The following is a 10,606-nucleotide window of genomic DNA, read 5'->3' on the forward strand; positions in this document are numbered from 1 at the left end:
ACATATAGTTTATATAAGGTACCGTATCTAGATAGGCAAATCCTGCACACTTGAGGGATGCTTCACATAAGGATTTAAGGCTGTGGCCCTAATTACTCAGTTTATTTCTGCTTTTAAAAAGCTTCATATTCACATGATTGCCAGAATGAGGGCTGCAGTACGATTAACACGAGGGAACTTCTCGTGATGAAATCATGATTCCCTTGTAATTCTAATGCAACAGAAACTCCAGATTCCTTTTCGATTTTGTAAGCCGTGTTGATGATTACTCAAACTATTAAGTGATAAAATTTCACAGAACTACACGTACACACAATCTGCATGTAAAAACTGAAGTGAGAATAAGGACTGTATGTGACTTAGTACTGTGGTACCATCAACTCCCTCTGCTTGACAATATACAATGGTTGTGGAAATCAGCCACAGAGGAAGCTTGCTGGAGGGCATGTGAGAATTCTTCTCATGATTCTATTTTTTCATTTTATTTATTTATTTATTTATTTATTTTTGGTTTTTAAAGCTTTACATGGCACAATATACTTCTATAAATTACAATTTTTTATGTTTCCCAAAGATAAATATGGCATCAAAACCCCAAACTCAACTTCTAATGTTGTGTTACTTCTAAAAATAATCTTCAAGCTATATACCCCCAAATTGAAAGGTTTCTCTTTAATATAAATTCTGACATAAGCTAGTTTGTATTTTTGCTAAAAAAGCAAACAAACAAAGATACTTTTACAAAATAAAAAAATCTGTCACGCTTTATACCAGTATTTGCTTGGTAGCATTCAATGGAATGTTACTTAACAAGACTGTCCTGGATTTGTCGCAGTCTACTTTGGAGTAAAATAAGGCCAGTTTGTGTGGAAAAAGGTTCCCGAACATTCAGGATGTCAACAGAGCTTCTGCCAGTGTGAATTCTTGTGTAATGGCTGCTGAAGTACAGCTCGACACTCCTAACATCCATTTCAATTGTAAGATTTTTCTCCTATGTGTATTCTCTGATGTACAATGAGGTTTGACTTCTGAGAGAAGGTTTTTCCACATGTGTTACATTCATAAGACTTCTCCACCATGTGTGATCTCTGATGTTTAGCAAGGTCTGACTTACGGTAAAAAATTTTCCCACATTCATTACACTGACAAGATCTCTCTCCTGGGTGAGCCCTGTGAGGTACTGTGAGGGATGATTTGTGACTGAAGGATTTCCCACATTCATTACATTCATAGGGTTTCTCCCCTGTGTGTTTTCTGTGATGTAAAAGAAGTCTTGACTTCACACAGAAAGATTCCCCGCATTCATTACATTTATAGGGCTTTTCTTTTGTATGAGTTCTCTGGAAGACAATTAAGTTGGACTTATGATAGAAAGCCTTTCCACATTCATTAAACTCATAAGGTTTCTCACCTATCTGAATTCTCTGGTGCTGTGTGAGCTGAGACTTCTGACAGAAGGTTTTCCCACATTTGTTACATTCATATGGCTTCTCCCCTGTGTGTGTTCTATTATGTTTAGTTAGGTATGATTTATTATAGAAGATTTTCCCACATTCGTGACATTCAAAGTGTTTCTCCCCTGTATGTGTCCTATAATGTTGAGAGAGGGTAGAGTTATGGCTGAAGAATTTCCCACATTCAGGACATGCAAAAGGCTTCTCCCCTGTGTGAGTTCTCTGATGTACTGTGAGGTAGACTTCAAGCAGAAGGTTTTCCCACATTCAAAACAGTCATAAGGTTTCAACCCTGTATGAATTATCTGATGCCGGTGAGAACTGACTTGTAGTAGAATGTTTTCCCACATGCATTACATTCATAGGGTTTATCCCATATGTGAGTTCTTGGATGTTGTCTAAGGTGTGACTTCTGACAGAAAGATTACCCACAGTCAGGACATTCAAAGGGTTTTTCACCTGTATGAGTTCTCTGATGTACTGTAAGGTGTGAATCCATACAGAAGGAATTCCCGCATTCATAGCATTCATAGGCTTTCAGTCCTGTGTGTGTTCTCTGGTGTTTAGTGAGGCCTGACTTCTGATAAAAAGTTTTCCCACATGCATTACACTGATAGGGCTTCTCACCTGTATGTGTTCTCTGGTGTAATGTGAGGGCTGACTTGTGGCTGAAGGTTTTCCCACATTCACTGCACACATAGGGCTTCTCTCCTGTGTGTGAGCTCTGATGCTTAGTGAGGTTTGACTTCTCCCAAAAAGTTTTTCCACATTCATTACACTGAAAGCGTTTCTCTCCTGTGTGTATCCTCTGATGTCAAATGAGGTGGGATTTCTCCCAAAACGCTTTCCCACATTCATTATATTCAAAGTGTTTTTCTGCTTTATGAGGTTTCTGAAGTTGTGAAAGGCATAAATTCCTCCTGAAATCATTCCCACTTTGATTACACTCATAGTGTTTCATATGTGCCCCATGATGTTTCAAAAGGGTAGACTTTAGGAACTAGCTGTGTTGCTGCCTCCAGATTTAGGCCACTGCACACCTACTGGCCTGCAGGGATGGAGCCCAGAACAAACGGGGCTAACAAACATCAAGCCTAGGCCCTGGAACTGCACATCCATGTCGGGACTATGATGGGATAATGGAAACTGGGGATTCAAGGAGATGTAGACACGTACTTTCCTTAAAACCGCATTTAGTGAGGGAGGAGTCAAGATGGCGGAGAAGTAGCAAGCTGAGACTGCTTCAGCTAGCCGGAGATCAGCTAGATAGCTTATCTAAAGATTGCAAACACCTGAAAATCCATCAGCAGATCGAAGAGAAGAAGAACAGCAATTCTGGAAACAGAAAAACAACCACTTTCTGAAAGGTAGGACCGGCAGAGAAGTGAATCCAAAGCGACGGGAAGATAGACCCCGGGGGGAGGGGCCGGCTCCCAGCAAGCAGCGGAGCAACCACGCACAAAATCAGGACTTTTAAAAGTCTGTTCCGCTGAGGGACATCGCTCCAGAGGCTAAACCAGGGCGAAGCCCACGCGGGGTCAGCGTGGCCTCAGGTCCCTCAGGGTCACAGAAGGATCGGGGGTGTCTGAGTGTCGCAGAGCTTGCAGGTATTGGAACGGGAAAGCCAGCTACAGAGACAGAGCCGACAGTAAGCTCAAAGCTCGGTGTTACCTTGAACCGGTCGCAGGCTCGGTGAGCTCAGAGCGCGGCCAGAGGTCAGGCAGATGGGAGTAACTGGGCGCTGTACTCTGAGCGCGCACTGAGGAGTGGGGCCCTGGGCTCTCAGCTCCTCCGGGCCGGAGACCAGGAGGCCGCCATTTGTATTCCCGTCCTCCGGAACTCTACGGAAAGCGCTCAGGGAACAAAAGCTCCTGAAAGCAAACCCGAGCGGATTACTCACCCCAGCCCCGGGTAAGGGCGGTGTAATTCCGCCTGGGGCAAAGACACTTGAGAATCACTACAACAGGCCCCTCCCCCAGAAGATCAACAAGAAATCCAGCCGAGACCAAGTTCACCTACCAAGGAGTGCGGTTTCAATACCAAGGAGAGCAGCAGATTTCCAGAGGAGGAGAAAGCCAAGCACGGAACTCATGGCTTTTTTCCTGTGATTTTTTTTAGTCTTGCAGTTAATTTAATTTTTTCTTTTTCAGATTTTTTTTTTTTTTTTATCTCTCGCCTTTGGGTAAATTTTTTTTTTTAACTGTTACCTTTTTCTTTTTTAACGATTTTTTACAAGTTTATCTAATATATATATATTTTTCTTTTTTACATTTCTCTTAGGTGTTTTCTTTTTTAAAAAATTCTTTTCTTTTCTTTTCTTTTCTTTTTGCATTTTTTTTTCTTTCTTCCTTTTGAACCTCTTTTTATCCCCTTTCTCCCCACTCACGATTTTGGATCTCTTCTAATTTGGTTAAAGCATATTTTCCTGGGGTTGTTGCCACCCTTTTAGTATTTTACTTGCCCCTTCATTTACTCTTATCTGGCCAAAATGACAAGACGTAAAAATTCAACACAAAAAAAAGAACAAGAGGCAGTACCGAAGGCTAGGGACCTAATCAATAGAGACATCAGTAATATGTCAGATCTAGAGTTCAGAATGACAATTCTCAAGGTTCTAGCCGGGCTCGAAAAAGGCATGGAATATATTAGAGAAGCCCTCTCGAGAGATATAAAAGCCCTTTCTGGAGAAATAAAAGAACTAAAATCTAACCAAGTTGAAATAAAAAAAGCTATTAATGAGGTGCAATCAAAATGGAGGCTCTAACTGCTAGGATAAACGAGGCAGAAGAAAGAATTAGTGATATTAGTGATATAGAAGACCAAATGACAGAGAATAAAGAAGCTGAGCAAAAGAGGGACAAACAGCTACTGGACCACGAGGGGAGAATTCGAGAGATAAGTGACACCATAAGATGAAACAACATTAGAATAATTGGGATTCCAGAAGAAGAAGAAAGAGAGAGGGGAGCAGAAGGTATACTGGAGAGAATTATTGGGGAGAATTTCCCCAATATGGCAAAGGGAACAAGCATCAAAATTCAGGAGGTTCAGAGAACGCCCCTCAAAATCAATAAGAATAGGCCCACACCCCGTCACATAATAGTAAAATTTACAAGTCTCAGTGACAAAGAGCAAATCCTGAAAGCAGCCTGGGAAAAGAAGTCTGTAACATACAATGGTAAAAATATTAGATTGGCAGCTGACTTATCCACAGAGACCTGGCAGGCCAGAAAGAGCTGGCATGATATTTTCAGAGCACTAAACGAGAAAAACATGCAGTCAAGAATACTATATCCAGCTAGGCTATCATTGAAAATAGAAGGAGAGATTAAAAGCTTCCAGGACAAACAACAACTGAAAGAATTTGCAAATACCAAACCAGCTCTACAAGAAATATTGAAAGGGGTCCTCTAAGCAAAGAGAGAGCCTACAAGTGGTAGATCAGAAAGGAACAGAGACCATATACAGTAACAGTCACCTTACAGGCAATACAATGGCACTAAATTCATATCTCTCAATAGTTACCCTGAATGTGAATGGGCTAAATGCCCCTGTCAAAAGACACAGGGTATCAGAATGGATAAAAAAAACAAAACCCATCTATATGTTGCCTCCAAGAAACTCATTTTAAGCCCAAAGACACCTCCAGATTTAAAGTGAGTGGGTGGAAAAGAATTTACCATGGTAATAGACATCAGAAGAAAGCAGGGGTGGCAATCCTTATATCAGATCAACTAGATTTTAAGCCAAAGACTATAATTAGAGATGAGGAAGGACACTATATCATACTCAAAGGGTCTGTCCAACAAGAAGATTTAACCATTTTAAATATCTATGCCCCCAACGTGGGCGCAGCCAACTATATAAACCAAAAATAACAAAATCAAAGAAACACATCAACAATAATACAATAATAGTAGGGGACTTTAACACTCCCCTCACTGAAATGGACAGGTCATTCAAGCAAAAGATCAGCAAGGAAATAAAGGCCTTAAACGACACACTGGACCAGATGGACATCACAGATATATTCAGAATATTTCATCCCAAAGCAACAGAATACACATTCTTCTCTAGTGCACATGGAACATTCTCCAGAATAGATAACATCATTGGTCCTAAATCAGGACTCAAACGGTATCAGAAGATTGGGATCATTCCCTGCATATTTTCAAACCACAATGCTCTAAAGCTAGAACTCAACCACAAAAGGAAGTTTGGAAAGAACCCAAATACATGGAGACTAAACAGTATCCTTCTAAAGAATGAATGAGTCAACAGGGAAATTAAAGAAGAATTGAAAAAAAATCATGGAAACAAATGATAATGAAAATACAACGGTTCAAAATCTGTGGGACACAACAAAGGCAGTCCTGAGAGGAAAATATATAGCGGTACAAGCCTTTCTCAAGAAACAAGAAAGGTCTCAAGTACACAACCTAACCCTACACCTAAAGGAGCTGGAGAAAGAACAAGAAAGAAACCCTAAGCCCAGCAGGAGAGAGAAATCAAAAAGATCAGAGCAGAAAACAATGAAATTGAAACTAAAAAAACAATAGAACAAATCAACAAAACTAGGAGCTGGTTCTTTGAAAGAATTAATAAAATCGATAAACATCTGGCCCGACTTATCAAAAAGAAAAGAGAAAGAACCCTAATAAATAAAATCATGAATGAAAGAGGAGAGATCACAACTAACACCAAAGAAATACAAACTATTATAAGAACATACTATGAGCAACTAAACGGCAATAAATTTGACAATCTGGAAGAAATGGATGCATTCCTAAAAACATATAAACTACCACAACTGAACCAGGAAGAAATAGAAAGCCTGAACAGACCCATAACCAGTAAGGAGATTGAAACAGTCATTAAAAATCTCCAAACAAACAAAAGCCCAGGGCCAGACGGCTTCCCGGGGGAATTCTACCAAACATTTAAAGAAGAACTAATTCCTATTCTCCTGAAACTGTTCCAAAAAATAGAAATGGAAGGAAAACTTCCAAACTCATTTTATGAGGCCAGCATCACCTTGATCCCAAAACCAGACAAGGATCCCACCAAAAAAGAGAGCTATAGACCGATATCCTTGATGAACACAGATGCGAAAATACTCAACAAAATACTAGCCAATAGGATTCAACAGTACATTAAAAAGATTATTCACCACGACCAAGTGGGATTTATTCCAGGGCTGCAAGGTTGGTTCAACATCCGCAAATCAGTCAATGTGATACAACACATCAATAAAAGAAAGAACAAGAACCATATGATACTCTCAATAGATGCTGAAAAAGCATTTGACAAAGTACAGCATCCCTTCCTGATCAAAACTCTTCAAAGTGTAGGGATAGAGGGCACATACCTCAATATCATCAAAGCCATCTATGAAAAACCCACCGCAAATATCATTCTCAATGGAGAAAAACTGAAAGCTTTTCCGCTAAGGTCAGGAACACGGCAGGGATGTCCATTATCACCACTGCTATTCAACATAGTACTAGAGGTCCTAGCCTCAGCAATCAGACAACAAAAGGAAATTAAAGGCATCCAAATTGGCAAAGAAGAAGTCAAATTATCACTCTTCGCAGATGATATGATACTATATGTGGAAAACCCAAAAGACTCCACTCCAAAACTGCTAGAACTTATACAGGAATTCAGTAAAGTGTCAGGATATAAAATCAATGCACAGAAATCAGTTGCATTTCTCTACACCAACAGCAAGACAGAAGAAAGAGATATTAAGGAGTCAATCCCATTTACAATTGCATCCAAAACCATAAGATACCTAGGAATAAACCTAACCAAAGAGACACAGAATCTATCCTCAGAAAACTATAAAGTACTCATGAAAGAAATTGAGGAAGACACAAAGAAATGGAAAAATGTTCCATGCTCCTGGATTGGAAGAATAAATATTGTGAAAATGTCTATGCTACCTAAAGCAATCTACACATTTAACGGAATTCCTATCAAAGTACCATCCATCTTTTTCAAAGAAATGGAACAAAAAATGCTAAAATTTATATGGAACCAGAAAAGACCTCGAATACCCAAAGGGATATTGAAAAGGAAAGCCAACATTGGTGGCATCACAATTCCGGACTTCAAGCTCTATTACAAAGCTGCCATCACCAAGACAGCATGGTACTGGCACAAAAACAGACACATAGATCAATGGAACAGAATAGAGAGCCCAGAAACAGACCCTCAAATCTATGGTCAACTAATCTTCGACAAAGCAGGAAAGAATGTCCAAAGGAAAAAAGACAGCCTCTTCAATAAATGGTGATGGGGGGCGCCTGGGTGGCTCAGTGGGCTAAAGCCTCTGCCTTCGGCTCAGGTCATGATCCCATGATCCTGGGATCAAGTCCCACATCAGGCTCCACGCTCAGCAGGGAGCCTGCTTCCTCCTCCTCCTCCTCTCTCTCTCTCTGCCTACTTGTGATCTCTGTCAAATAAATAAATGAAATCTTAAAAAAAAATAAAATAAAAAAATAATAAAAAAAAAGTAAATGGTGCTGGGAAAATTGGACAGCCACATGCAGAAAAATGAAATTGGACCATTTCCTTACACCACACACAAAAATAGACTCAAAATGGATCAAGGACCTCAATGTGTGAAAGGAATCCATCAAAATCCTTGAGGAGATCACAGGCAGCAACCTCTTCGACTTCTGCCACAGCAACATCTTCCTAGGGACAACGCAAAAGGCAAGGGAAGCAAGGGCAAAAATGAACTATTGGGATTTCATCAAGATCAAAAGCTTTTGCACAGCAAAGGAAACAGTTAACAAAATCAAAAGACAACTGACAGAATGGGAGAAGATATTTGCAAACGACATATCAGATAAAGGACTAGTGTCCAGAATCTATAAAGAACTTAGCAAACTCAACACCCAAAGAACAAATAATCCAATCAAGAAATGGGCAGAGGACATGAACAGACATTTCTGCAAAGAAGACATCCAGATGGCGAAAAGACACATGAAAAAGTGCTCCATATCACTCGGCATCAGGGAAATACAAATCAAAACCACAATGAGATATCACCTCACACCAGTCAGAATGGCTAAAATCAACAAGTCAGGAAATGACAGATGCTGGCGAGGATGCGGAGAAAGGGGAACCCTCCTACACTGTTGGTGGGAATGCAAGCTGGTGCAGCCACTCTTGAAAACAGCATGGAGGTTCCTCAAAATGTTGAAAATAGAACTGCCCTATGACCCAGCAATTGCACTATTGGGTATTTACCCTAAAGATACAAACGTAGTGATCCAAAGGGGCACATGCACCCGAATGTTTATAGCAGCAATGTCCACAATAGCCAAGCTATGGAAAGAACCTAGATGTCCATCAACAGATGAATGGATCAAGAAGATGTGGTATATATACACCATGGAATACTATGCAGCCATTAAAAGAAATGAAAACTTGCCATTTGCAACAACATGGATGGAACTAGAGCATATCATGCTTAGCGAAATAAGTCAAGCAGAGAAAGACAACTATCATATGATCTCCCTGATATGAGGAAGTGGTGATGCAACATGGAGGCTTAAGTTGGTAGGAGAAGAATCAATGAAACAAGATGGGATGGGAGGGAGACAAACCATAAGTGACACTTAATCTCACAAAACAAACTGAGGGTTGCTGGGGGGAGGGGGTTTGGGAGAAGGGGGTGGGATTATGGACATTGGGGAGGTTATGTGCTTTGGTGAGTGCTGTGAAGTGTGTAAACCTGGTGATTCACAGACCTGTACCCCTGGGGATAAAAATATATGTTTATAAAAAATAAAAAATTATAGATTCTGGACACTAGTCCTTTATCTGATATGTCGTTTGCAAATATCTTCTCCCATTCTGTCAGTTGTCTTTTGATTTTGTTAACTGTTTCCTTTGCTGTGCAAAACCTTTTGATCTTGATGAAATCCCAATAGTTCATTTTTGCCCTTGCTTCCCTTGCCTTTTGCGTTGTTCCTAGGAAGATGTTGCTGCGGCAGAGGTCGAAGAGGTTGCTGCCCGTGTACTCCTCAAGGATTTTGATGGATTCCTTTCGTACATTGAGGTCCTTGATCCATTTTGAGTCTATTTTTGTGTGTGGTGTAAGGAAATGGTCCAATTTCATTTTTCTGCATGTGGCTGTCCAATTTTCCCAGCACCATTTATTGAAGACGCTTTTTTCCATTGGACATTCTTTCCTGCTTTGTCAAAGATTAGTTGACCATAGAGTTGAGGGTCTATTTCTGGGCTCTCTATACTGTTGGTGGGAATGCAAGCTGGTGCAGCCACTCTGGAAAACAGCATGGAGGTTCCTCAAAATGTTGAAAATAGAACTTCCCTATGACCCAGCAATTGCACTATTGGGTATGTACCCTAAAGATACAAATGTAGTGATCCAAAGGGGCACATGCACCCGAATGTTTATAGCAGCAATGTCCACAATAGCCAAACTATGGAAAGAACCTAGATGTCCATCAACAGATGAATGGATCAAGAAGATGTGGTATATATACAGAATGGAATACTATGCATCCATCAAAAGAAATGAAATCTTGCCATTTGCAACAACATGGATGGAACTAGAGCATATCATGCTTAGCGAAATAAGTCAAGCAGAGAAAGACAACTATCATATGATCTCCTTGATATGAGGAAGTGGTGATGCAACATGGGGGCTTAAGTGGGTAGGAGAAGAATCAATGAAACAATATGGGATTGGGAGGGAGACAAACCATAAGTGACTCTTAATCTCACAAAACAAACTGAGGGTTTCTGGGGGGAGGGGGTTTGGGAGAAGGGGGTGGGATTATGGACATTGGGGAGGGTATGTGATTTGGTGAGTGCTGTGAAGTGTGTAAACCTGGTGTTTCACAGACCTGTACCCCTGGGGATAAAAATATATGTTTATAAAAAATAAAAAAATTAAAAAATTAAAAAATTTAAAAAAAAATTTAAAAAAACGCATTTAGTAAACTAAGAGGTTATTTTGTTGGGGGAAAAAAACTTTCAAATTAAAAATAAATGTCCTTTTCTGGAAAAAAAAAAGGGTAGACTTTATACATAAGGATTTTCCACAACCACTAAATCCACAGTGATTTTCCTCTGAGGAATTTATCCAATGGACTAAGAATGAGCTATCAAAG

The sequence above is a fragment of the Mustela nivalis genome, assembly GCF_964662115.1.
Source record: "Mustela nivalis genome assembly, chromosome: 2".
Lineage (NCBI taxonomy): Eukaryota > Metazoa > Chordata > Mammalia > Carnivora > Mustelidae > Mustela > Mustela nivalis.